The following is a 13,737-nucleotide window of genomic DNA, read 5'->3' as shown; positions in this document are numbered from 1 at the left end:
GTTTTGCCATCTTCTCCCACTGCTGTTCCTTCTTTGGTCCGCCGCCCAGTTAGGGCTTGTAGAAGACTGATCAACAAGCGTGGGGGGTATCGTAAGACCAAGAATACTGTAAGCTCTCAGCCTGTTCGGGTGGAGGCAACGAGTGACAATAGTACTGGGGGGGGGGGGAAATGAAGCTGTAAATGGGGACCATCTTCAGTTACTTGCAGACATGATGACGTCTAAATTGGAGTTACTGATCAAACCTCTAATGACAAAAGTTGATATGGTGACAAAGGAAGTAGCTAGATTAAGTTCACTCTTATCCCCTCCAGCGCAAATAACTGCTGAAAATACCACAAATGTACATCAAAATGTCACCTCTGAGGGTGTTGTAGCGAATGGGGTTGATTATAAATTAGATCAAGTCTCAAAGGAGATCTCCAGACTTGGGTGCCTCTTGTCTACTCACTTGTCACGGACCAAGACGCCCCAGATCGCAGGCCCGGGTGTACCTGCTACGGCAGTTACGATAGTGGCCTCTGGATCAAATAGCAGTAAGGGGGCTAAAGGTACCTCCTGGCTCGTAAAGTACTGGTGCTGTTCCTCATAATAGGCACTCTTTTCTCTAAAAAGGTACTATTAAATTGGGCGTTTTTATTACTAACATCAACGCTATATATTGCCAATAAAAACGGCCTCCGGTAAGCATAGGCGAGGTACTATAAGTAAACAAACTACATTTCCCAGTTCACTTGTAGTTCTCTGACGCACGTGACAAGGTGCGCCACGTGGGTCCTCGCCGGCCAATCACAAGTGGTTTAAATGTTCCGCTTCCTGCCCGTTCGGTACCTCCCACTGTCAGCCTAGAGGAAGGCGAGGAGTACCGACGGACAGGTAAGCGGGTGGGGGCCATAGGACTAACGCAACGAAATGGGCTACTTTGGCGCTTCCGTTTACAAAAGGATCCTTGATCTGAGAGGGAGAACCTTTTACTTTGAATGTTAAATTTGTTTGATCCTTCACTCAGCCCGTATACCTGATAGACACACATGGGTACTTGTTTTCCTACAAGTAAGCCACGGAGCACAAACACCTAATTTAAGCAGGCTATTTGGTTGCACTTGAAAACTTAAAGGCTACATTGCGAATACCACCTACTTTCCCCTGCACCGGGCTGGAATTTAAAACAGCGGCAGAACTAATAGGCTGGAGATAAAGTGTGTGTGTTTCTGACGGAGTTCCAGCGAACTCTTCCTCTTTCATTATTTTTTCTTTTCACATTTAATAGAGCGGTGCTCCATTTGTACCTGAGCTGTAGCCGGGTGAGGTGGAGAGTTCATTCCCCAGACTGTGGGTGAGTGTATACAACCTTTTCCATTCCAGGATTTCCTTACCTGACCATTAGGTTGATTGCTTAACAACCATTGACCAATATTATTTGGCAGAAAAATTAACATCACAAGAGATTCTCTGTGTATTTGTAACTATCGCCACTAACTGCGTGTACTTTATTTGTGTGTATGTTTGTTTGTCCTTTGGTGACTCAATGGATCATTTCAACCGTCGATCTCAGGCGATATGATTTTTGTACACTTTTATCAGCAGTAGCACTTGATCATAAAGGTCCTGATGAAGCAGATGGGTATCTTGTATGCCCAAAAGAACTGCAGAAACATGTCGACCTAGATAAGACCCAAGTAGTTATTTGTTAACACTACTTTGCACTGTTTTTTAACCTTGGGTGTGGGTAGGATCCTAATAAAATTCTTTTTTCCACTCCCACAACCCAATAATAACTTCACTTTATCACACGCTACAGAGAGCACTTTTTGCACTGCTAATTATCTTTGCCCCCTGATACCATCACATAGTCTTCATTTATACATCACTAATCCCTTCACATACGATTAGGACACAATCTACCTAATCCTATAGTGGATTTGATTCCACTTCCTTCGGGTGAAGGATCCCAAATGATGTAGGGCGGTACAGGACGGGTATCTGATGGGAACACATTTTTTCACCAGGAATACCTTGGATTCAGGGATTATGTTCAATCAATACACACACAGTTACCTAGATAGCTCCATCTCTTTTGACCCATTGTTATACTTGGTTTTTTCAGTATTTGTAGGGACTATAACCATGCTAGGTCAATAAACATTTCTCTCACACGCCCCCTCTTTGTATTAAAAGGCTAAAGGTACAGACATGGGGCCACCTATAATTCCTGCAAGTTCTGCCCTACCTCTGTTAACACCTGATATTATAGCTCCTACTTTACTGAAACCAACAGTTGCTAACAAAACAGGCGTCAATAACATGGGGGGACCACTGGGGAAGAAAAAACCTGTAGTCAATCTACCTCCTGAATGTGCACCATATACAGTGGTCCTAACAAATGTCCCGACAGTAGATCCAAACTCATTTGAAGCCAGGGAAGAGTTAACTAGCTCCCTAGGAAATAAAGTCATTGCTTGGCTAAACAAGTATTGTGGGTTTCCTATCACCTTTTGGATTGGCACCTCAAGAAAATCCTGCAGAGGCGACTGTGTAATTGTAAATCGAAGACACCCACAGCACGTTGCAACTGTATTATTAAGGGCGGCCTCCTTACCGGTCACTGAGGATAATATAAGTGCACGCCCATTGGGGTTTTTCTATGACCACTTGAGCATGACCCCTACCCCTAACTCCTATGTAGGTCACCATACTCCTACCTACCCCTCAAATAGACAGGCCTTCTTTCCTGGATTACCACAAGTTCAACAACCATCTATAAACATGGACTCATATTTTTATAACCTGTGTAGGCCTAATCCTCAAATATTCCCAGTCTTGCCTTTGTTTAATCGGTTTGCACCTCTATCATCTTTAAGTGAAAATGATTGACTGCCTATTAATGAGGGTACCCTAAATGCACATTGCCGAATAATGACTTGGAACATTGCCGGTATTAGGGCTAAGGCAGGGATTAATGATTGGATTAATTTACTGAAGACCTTTGACATCATTGCTCTTCAGGAAACTTGGGATCCTTTGAATATTTTCTCTTTGGATGGCTATACACATTTTTCTGTGCCTGCTTTTAGCGGAGGGGTTGGCAGACCAAAGGGGGGCTTGTTAACTTTGTTTAAAACGTCTCTAAAAGGGGTGTTAACACAACATAATTCTGGATCCCAAAACTGTTTGATTGTCGAACTTAATCCCCCTACTTTTTCAAATATTTTGTTTATTAATTTTTATAATTCTAGCCCTAATGTTGATACTAGGCAGAATTTAGATATCATTGATTCTTTTTTGTCAGTCTACAGAACCAAGGTAAAGGAGTTTGCAGTTATTCTTCTAGGTGATTTTAACATTCACCCCTGCACCCAGACATGCACAAGTTCTTCAGAAGAGGGGCCTCCGTTCTCTTCATTAACACACTTTGAGCATTCTACTAGGGGGGAAACCCTTGAGTCTTATCTGAATGCTTGGAATCTGTACGAGTCTGGTTGTGGGAAATTAGATAGTAGAACTCCTACCTTTAAAGGTAACAGCGACGGTACTGTAATCGATTACATATTTATGTCTTGTCAGATTTTAGAGAGGGTGGTTAACTATGGCGCTATTGTTTCAGTATTTAGCGACCATAACCCTGTAGTAGTGGAGGTATTGTCAACTTCCTTTTTAACTCAGTGCGGGCCAGATGGAAATAGAGGCCAAAATGTGGTGTTAAGGGACCAGGGTCGCAGACTGAAGTGGTCCTCTGTTGCTTCCGAGGACGTCCTTCAAGCGGTCCTTGTTAGTACTGAAAACGATGTTTTAACATGTATGGATGCAAGGGCATCAAATAATCAAGTAATGTCTGCCTTTGGTAACATTTGTAACTCCATTGACACTACTCTGACAAACAACAAAAAAAAATTCTAAGCCCAGATAGAAAAAGTGGTTTGACCATGCGTGTTCAAGAGCTCACGCCGATTTGCTCAAGGCCCTTAAAGCTGTCCCTAAAGACAGTCCACTAATAACCATATTAAGATCTTCGTACAAAAAAGCTATAGAGAATAGAAAGAAGGAGATCAGGGAATTAGCTTGGTCAGAATTGTCTGACCCCGAGATTGTTAAAAATAGTGCTGACTTCTGGAGGATAGTTAATCAGCCTTTTTTCTCAGATAAGAAGCAGGCTTCCCTTGAATTAAATATCCCGGACGGTGATTGGATTAACCATTTTGAGTCGATATACTCGAGCAACTTAGTGGATGATTTGGTAGATAGCCTTTCTTTTTCTCAGGAGACACAGGGTGTTGTTTTTGAGGCCTCGGAAGTCGAAATTGCCATTGATCAGACCGGATGGAGTCCCAGCTGACTTTTTTAAAACAGATACAAAGCTCTGTTCGAGGGTGTTGTGCGGTGTTTTTAATGCTATAACCAGAAACAGTATTCCAGCATCCTGGAAGGAGTCTGTAATTATTCCCGTCTTTAAGAAGGGAAGTAGGGTAGATCCAGCATGTTACCGCCTGATATCTTTAATTGATTCATCAGTAAAAATTATGGGCAGGGTCATCCTACTTAGACTTCAGGCTTGGCTGGGTGACAGAGGGGTCCTGTCCAACCTGCAGTACGGTTTTTGAACCAAACGGGGTACTATGGATCAGTGCCTCAATCTGCAGATGTTAGTGGACAAAAACACTAGGGCTAAAGATGGGTCGTTATATTTAGGGTTCATGGACCTATCTTCGGCCTTTGACCTTGTGAATCGCACTAAACTGTGGCATATTCTTGCCGATTTGGGTCTTGATTGTGCGCTTGTTAACCTTCTAGCCAACCTCCACTCAGACCTCCAGGCCTCAGTCAGGGTTGAGTCAGGGGGGCGACGTACCAGTCGTTTCAAGTCCAAAAGAGGGGTGAGACAGGGGTGCATTTTGGCACCCCTGCTCTTCACAGTTTATATTAACGCCCTCGAATCTGAATTAAAGACTACTACGCTGGACATACCGCGTATAGCGGAGACAAGTGTTCCTGTCCTCCTGTACGCGGATGACGCGCTGCTTCTGTCCCGCACAGGCCTGGGTCTTCAGCGGTTATTGGATGCTTTTGGCCTTTTCATGACGTCTTTAGACCTTAAGATAAATGCCAAAAAATCACAAGTTATGATGGTGGGTAAAGGCTCACGCTGCAAGAAAGTTAAAACTTTTTATTGCAGCAAGGCAGAAATGCAAAGAGTGTCGACATTCCCGTATCTAGGAGTTACGTTTGAAGATAAAGGGAGCTGGGGCCCTCAAATAAGAAATAGAAATAGTGCCCTAGTAAGAACATCTTCTGCCATCCTGAGTTTCAGCAGAAGGCTGGGGGCTAGGCCAGTCCCAGCCCTCATGACCATCTACAACGCCAAGTGCGTGTCTGTTGCAACTTATGGATGTTCCTTATGGGGATATGGCTCGATAGACCGTCTTCAGGCTTCTGAAAATAAATTTCTTAGATCAGTCTTGTCTGTACCCCAGTCAACACCATCTTATTCTGTCCACTCTGAATTGGGGGCTGATTTTATAACAGACAAAATTCGAGTGGCCCCTCTAATCATGTGGCTTAAAATTTGGCTTAATAACGAACTATCTTTAAATCAGGCCATTTTGAGGGACTGTCTCCTACTCGATAACTCCCACAAAATTAAGTGGTTAACTTAAGTTAAAAATTGTTTTAGCGCTCTGGGACGACCTAACCCTTTTCTTCACTGGAGTTGATATCCCGGGCCGATATTGTTAGAACCAAAAGCAATATGCTTTTGAGGCTGTCGCTAATAAGAGAGGAAAAGGAACTAACAAAACCCTTGGTTAGAGCACACCTTTTGGTTGCAAACCCACCAGGCCCTGAATTCTACCTCACTCTGGTTAACCGCCCCTTTCATAGGTTTTTATTAACTCGTTTCCCCATGAACATGATTCACCTGATATTAGGGCAGTACACACCTGATGAATTTCTTCCTTGTTCTTGTGATAGCTTTCTATCCAAGATACTATGCATTTTACCATGTTTTGTGGGCATTTTTTAGCAGAAAGGAGGAAGTATCTTGTGCCAATCTTAAAAAAGGTAGGGTTTCTGCAAGTTAGACCAGCACTTCTTTATTTGCAGTTGTTAAATGACCCTAGCACCATATTTCATGTAGCCAACTACTTGGTGTGTGCAGTGCGCACCAAGAAAGGACTCATGGTGAAAGAGAGATTGGACACATTGTCATGAAGTATTGCACCTTGCACTTTAGTGGTCAAACATTATCATTAATGTATATCAGGTTTAAGGGGATGGCGGAACGATATATTTTTAACTTTTTATGACATAGTTTTTACACAGTGATGATTTTTAAAATTTCTTGTATCTTTGTTTTTAGCTAAATCATGCTATGTGGTTTTTACTCTTAAAGTTGTATATTTTTAATCATTGTATAACGTGTGTCTCTTAATTATGATTGTATGTTTCTTGTACCGTGCCTTTTTTTGATATTCATTTATCGAAATAAAGATTTTGACTGACTGACTGACTGGTTTGCTGGTATATTTTGTGAAATATTTATGCAATGGCATACTCCATCTAAAAAGGTACATAACATATTAGTGGCAGGAGAATAGTTAGGGCAGGAAATATCTATCTGAAATATTTTCGGCATGAACGTGTCTTTAGTGGAAAATATTACTCAAAATCATGCAATGGAAAATGTGAAGAAATTTGGGGATTATTCGCTGACAACCCTAAATTAGCTATATTCTATTTAGCATATTTCCAATAGCTCCTGGCTGGTTAATATGCCTTTAGAAAAGGTTATGCAACTAAAGTTCTTTCTGTATGTGTCTGTACGCTGTGGGCACGAGTATTTCAGCAGTACCCAAGCTGTTATATTATTACTGCGGGCTCTCGCATACAGGTTTCACATGCATCTCTTTGCCTGTATACTCAACCACCATAACTACTGTATTGGGATTTAACTTGTAAACTGCAGGTGAACTGTTCTTCACAACATGATCAGATCATTTTGGTATCACCAATTTATCTTGAGTTTTCAAGACTGGGATTTCAGTGCTTAATTTGAGCTGGTGATTGCAGATGGGGCCCACTGGCACTCTTCTTGGGGACCTGCAAATATTTTTTTTAACTTTGTTCCACAACAAGAGAGATAAAAACACAGAAAGGGGGAAAAAGGAGGAAGAGAACGATTGAACAAACGGTGACAAAGGCTCTGACAAAGGGAGAAAGCTGGGATGAAAAAGGACATGCAGGAGTGAGATAAAGTGGCAGGGGTGACTGGTGGAGCATTAAAGAGGCATGAGGTGGAATCAGCAACCTGGCCTTCACTAGTGCCGGCCGCAGGCTTCTGAGCAAAACTTTGGGCCTGGCACTTATTCTTTTATAAATTAAGCAGTGGCCGTAAGAACTTCTACTGTTTTTAATATTGGGATTACTGCATGGTTCAAGTCAAGCCTTGCCAGTGCTTGAGTACTTAAACACAAGTGCAATTCCATTATCTCGAAAATTCTATCACATCCACATTTTCTCTTTCTTCTCCTTCTCTTGGGCTGTCACCTTAATTCCTCCTTGTTTGACTCTACATTTCACCGTTTTCTCTTGAACATTCTCAAGTTTCTGTTTCTTCCTTTCACATACTCTGTATTCATCCTGTTTTACTCTCCTTTTCACATATCTCTCAATTTACCCTTTTAAGTATATGTAGGCTTTCCTGTTTTCAGTTTCTATTTTTGGTAAATTCTGGTGGGGTTTTTTCAGTGCTTTCAAGTGATTTCAATGCCTTAAAAAACTATGGATATCAGTGGTTACACATTTTCACGCCATTAAAAACAACAGAAACAGTGTTTTTCCAGTGTTTATGGAACGTTTGGCTTTTATTATTGCTTGCTTTCTACACTGATAATGTATGGTATATAGACAATGTATATACAGTATGAGGTCCAAATACATTTTTGCACATCAAACCTATTGTAGTACACCATACAACACTTCTTCAGTGAGTATTTGGTCATTTGCACACCCTTTTTAATTCCCCTGTAAACTTTTTTCTGTGAAAAGGTCCCCTCAACATTGGCACTTGAGATGGACAACGCCAAAAAAGGCAGTACACAATTTGCTAACTCTGGCCACTGACATAGCTTTCCATGCCAATACTGGTGTACTTGAAGATTGTGATTCTCTGGGCAGGTTCTGAAACATTTGCGTTAAACTTGGCGCTTATACCCTCAGAGTTATTGAAGCGGTCAAAAATGAAGCAGCACTTTGAAACTACAGAGAACATTCTATGCATCATTGCAAGCCATTTCTCATACATTGTAAAATATAATTACCTGAATTGCGCTTCAACACTTCTTTGTTTACCAAGTGGCAAGCACTCTAACATGGAACATGTTGCAGTGCTAAAGTCACTAAATGTGTCGCCCAGCCTACTCTCAAGGAAATGTTTCACATCTACATCAATTATTTTGAACACTTGGCAGACAAGGGTGTTTTCAGACTCTAGTTTATTTATTATGTCTACTACAGCAGTTATCTTTTCCTGTAAAAATCTAAGAAGGCAGTATAGTGTACTTTTTCACATCACTATCAATATGCGACCAAAGATCCTAACGATTTTTGCCTTTGGCATCCTCACTTAGCAAAAATTATGTAAATGGTTGCCACATGGACAATATAGCATTCACAGCACCTTGGGCTGAAAACCAGCAGCTAAGTGACACAGTTGGGATGACTTTCTTTGATGCCACAGAAAGCACAAAATGAGAAATATTTGTGTTTTAGTTCCTGCGCATAACAAAACAGTGCCTTAGTATGGACTAAAATGTCAATAGCATTCTTCATTAACTCTAAAGATTGTAAGGATCCTTTCAGCATACAATCTAACAAGGGGCAATGATCTCTTACAGGGAAACACTTCAGCTCAGGAATTGATTTTGACAGGTCATTACACAACTTTTTCATATAGTAGCTGAATCCCTGCAAATACAAACAATATCACTCCAATCGTTGTTGAACTTGGCAAGAACCTTTTTGCAGCCGTATTCCAAATGACACTGCTTTCCATGTTCATCCTGTCAAGTTTTTACCACTATCCCAGATGCTTGGAGATAGCACTCTTTCACATATACTTGTCACTACACCTTGCATTGAATGTTTAAAGCCTGAGGTGTTGGCAATTCACCCACTATCAATACTGACTTACTGGAAACTGGGAGCTGATATATTAAGGGGTTTTACCCATTCTCTGTGGGTAAATTTGATGGTACATATTGGGAAAGATTCTTCTAAAACCAGCCATTCTACCTATCAATGAAAGAATCAAATGCAGCCAGAATATCAAACATATATTTCATATTTCCTGATTCTCTACAGTTTATAAAATAATTAAACAAGACCTAAAACAAGCTTCTAAACCCTGCATCTTTAGGCCAAAGACCACAAAACTAAAAAAAGCAAAAGGAAGAAGAAATAGTATTTTATTGACATCCCTAGACAATAAAATTCAAGCAGGGTAATGATAGCCCAGTCTTTCTTGCTTCTAGCTTATACAACACAGTTACATTGTATTGGTTCCTTCAGGAAGAAAAACAATGACTCTTTCACTCTCCTTTTCCTTTCTTTGAATGACATTTAGTTTGTGGTTATGCAGGCGTTTTTTCAATGTTTATATGTTTACACTGGTGAGGGCTATTTCCCTTTCGGGGGGTTTTATCAGGTATTATAGGTTTAAACCTAAAACCGGACAGCCTAAGTATATGTCTCCCATAATTCACTCTCTTATACACTTTACTCTGCATAATTTTACCTCCAGATGTGTCTGCTTTCCCTTGTTTTTCCTTTTCAGGTCATTTCTACCATTCTTCTTTCTCATTCATACTATTAATGTTCTTATCTTTCTACTTACTGTGTTCCATGTGGTACTTCCTTACTATTTCTGTAGCTCTCTGTCCTATTCTTTTTCCATTCTGTTTTTGTTCTCGTTGCCCCTGTTTCTACAGTTTTCTCTTTTACCCCTTTCTCTCTTATTGGATTCTTCCCTCCAGTTTTCTTTCTAATTTGTTTCACATCACCTTTTTGTTTCCTCTACTGCCACTTATGTTTCTTTCTCCAGTAGTTCTTCCCCCATTCATTCCTTTACTCTACTCTTCTTTTTCTTTCCCCTTGCTTGTTGTTTTGTCTCTCATTCTTTCCCACTCCCTTTCCCTATCTTCTACTGCTCATTGTTCAACTCTCCTCTTTCTTCCTATGCCTCATCATTCCATTCTTTCATTTTACCCAGTTGTCATTCCATCCTATCTTAGTAATCTCTTTGCTGATAGTCTTTCCATGGTCCCTCAGCCCTGAACTTCAGTTCCTCTAGCAGGTTCTTCATGACCCTCCGCGTGAATACATATGTAACTATTAAAGAGGACCCACAAAAATCAGTTGACCACTTGCACATTAATGCAAAACCGAAGGCAACAACATTTGGCACAGACAACAACAGCACAAGCTTCACTTTTGCGCACAACAGGTTCTGTACAGGTACCAAAAGTGACAATTCCATATACAGACAAAACAAGTGAAATACTGGAGGGTGTTTAGAATTCCTACACGCAAATGCATCAGTAGTGCAGATTCTATTATAGACACACGTCAGGCACAGCACGTACACCAAGACTGTGGCAGCATGAAAGTTTTCGATAAAGAGCAGTTTCAGTAGCAGCAGTGCACTTTTTACCATCACACAGAACATAAACAGGCATTTTAAGCTTTCAATACACAAGAAGGCACAGTACAGGCTGCACCAGCACATTTCAATAAAATGTACAGCACAGGAATCATCAGTGACAGCTTTCCTGAGGCAGGAAAGATACAGATTGGGTAGAAACTGTAAAAGCCATTTTCACATAAAACTGGTACAGCCCAGAAAGCATCCATGCCAGACCCTCTCTCAAAACAGAGGTACAAACCAGTGGTGCTGGAACAACAAGTTGTGGTGCTGGAACAATTTTCAGAGTTGGGCACCGGCTAGAGACATCACATCAATAAAGGCACGGGGATATATTGCAGTCTGTCTTTGAAAACACGACAAATGCTGGTAGGTGAAAAACATTACATTGACCCTTTATTGTTCATTGCCCTGATATAATTTGTCACGTTTTATGGAGGTGCTGCAGCATGTCTTGCATCTGCAGTTCCAGTGCCACTGGGTACAAACAGAAGTAAAGGCTTCCCCCAAATAATACAAGTTCAATATGCACAACTACAGAGCAGATCTCCTACACAAAACAGGCAAATCATCTAAAGCAGAAGGTCAAGCCGACGTCACAAAAGCAGTTACATTAGAGCAGCCTACATCATAAAACAGGTTTAGCAATGCAAGCAGCCATGAAAGCCTCTCTTGCACAATACAGGTACAGTGCAGATAGCAGCATAGTCTACCTAAGACAATAGGTACAGCACAAAATGCAGCACTGCATGCCTCTGTTAATCAAAACTGGTACAGTAGAGGAAGCAGCACAGACTAATGAGTATTGTGTGACAGCACTGGAAGCAATCAACATGTTAAGCCTCCCTTACAAAACAAGTTCAGGTCTAAATGTGCACAAATGCCATGTGTAGTGCATTGTGATATTTTATGACAGAGTCCTTTTGGCTCCTAACGCACTCCGTAGAGCTGGGACTTAGGTGTCAGAGCGCAATAATATGAACGCTTGTTTTAGAATGGTGAGTTTACAATTACATGCTTCAGAATGAAGACTTGTAATACTAAGCTCCGTGTGTGGTGTGGTCATAGGCGGGTAGCCTGGCTGTGAAGATGCTACAAATGGCTACAAGATAGGGGGATAAGTAACCCAAAGAACAACCATACTCACTCAGAGTGTTTGCCATGTTCCAATCAAACTGCTTGTGATTGCCATGTGTGTTGCTGTTGGACAACGAAGTTGATGCTTCATGCACGTGGAGTTAAAGCGCAACTCCAGCCGTGGTAAATGAAATGAAGACAATGGAAGCTTTGCAAAGAATTTTCAAGCTGATGCCCGAGAACCTGCTCATCAAGCCATGCATAAAGATACCATGCTGCCACGCAAGATAAAATTGTACAATATACGGGGTGTTAGTTTGAAAGCGGATTCAACCTGGTTTATGAAGCGCCACCGGTGATAATTATAACTGGCAAAATAACCCTGCGAACAGAGGCGCTGCAAGGTGGAGATCAACCAGGTGTTACAAACTGCAAATTGGCATTTAGAAGAAAAGAAATTAGGGCCCGATGTAGGTAAAAGTCATTCACCTATTTTAAAATACCGATTTTTACCGAATCGGTATTCTGAAATCGGAAAATGAGATGTAGAGAAAAAAAATCGGTAAAATACCGAATCGGTAAAAATCGGTATTGTGTTTCGATACTTACCGAATCGGTAATTACCGAATCGGTAGATACTGAATCGGTAATGGCAATACAACCCTATGGGCCAAAAGGCCCATAGGAATGAATTGGAAAAACCGAATTGGTATTTACCGATTCGGCAAATACCGATTCGGTAAATACCGAATCGGTAAATACCGAATCGGTAAATACCGAATCGGCAAGCAAGTAAAAGTGAAACCAATGAAAACAGCCAATGAGGTGGAACCACCCTCCCCCACCCTAGCAGGTAGTGGCTACCCAGGCAGGTGCAACTCATTAGAACTTTCTGGAGAGGCAGCCAGAGCTAAGCAGTGAGAGTGAGCAGCAGAGAGAGTGGTAGCAGATTTTGCAGAGAGAGGAAATGGCAAGCAGCTCAGAGAGCCAGAAGGCTGAGAGAAAGCGCAAAGTGAAGTTCAGCAGCATGGAGCTGCAAGTACTGCTGGAGGAGGTGGTAAGGGTCCACAGGCAGCTCTTTGGGAGGCTGTCCCTCACAGTTCCTGAGTCCACCAAGAGGAAACTGTGGAGTGCCATCAGTGAGAGGGTCAATGCTGTTGGTGTGACCCCCAGGAGCCTGGAGGACCTCAAGAAGAGGTTTTATGATATCCGGAGCCTCACCAAGAGGAAACTGTCAGAGCCGCCACAAGCAGGCAGGTCTGACCGGTGGAGGCAGGAACCCCGCGCCCCCCCTGACTGACCTGGAGGAACTGGTGGCCACAACCATCGAGACGGAGAGTGTGGTGGGAGTAGGGGACATAGACAGCTCAGCCAGAGCTACAGCAAAAGGTAAGAAGCATGCGCAGCATGACACACCCAACCAGACACCTCCCCTTTAGCCTCAATGTACAGCCAAACCCCAGTCCAATACTGCTAGCACAATACATTATGCAATACATTATGGGAAATGTAGTCAGCTAATGTAGGAACAAATGTCAGTGCACATTAATCTGCAATGCACTTTAAAAAATAATCAGAGTAATTAAAGTGACATGTGCAATGCTTTTATTGTAGTGACTGTAAGACATTTGCACTCAGTTCACAAATGCTTCTTTATACCTAGGGCCGCCATCAGGCAGTGGAGCATCAGCTGCACAAGCGACAGCTCCAGCGACAGCGGACAGTGTGGTGGCAGGGCCAAGCACCATGGACGCCTCGCAGGAGGAGGAGGACAGCAGTGCCATGGTCAATGAGGATGACCCAGTACATGCCCTCTTATTTCCCCACTCCCCCCAACTGTCACAATCCCTCCCATTGCAGTTCTCACCAGAGAACTCCCCCACACGGTCCCAGCCAGCACCTGCCACATCTCCAGCCAGGAGGAGTATTGTGGCCCCAATTACTATCATGGAGGGACCCGCAGCAGC

Source organism: Lissotriton vulgaris, chromosome 6, assembly GCF_964263255.1.
Source record: "Lissotriton vulgaris chromosome 6, aLisVul1.2, whole genome shotgun sequence".
NCBI lineage: Eukaryota > Metazoa > Chordata > Amphibia > Caudata > Salamandridae > Lissotriton > Lissotriton vulgaris.
Note: the sequence above shows the minus strand (reverse complement) of the source record.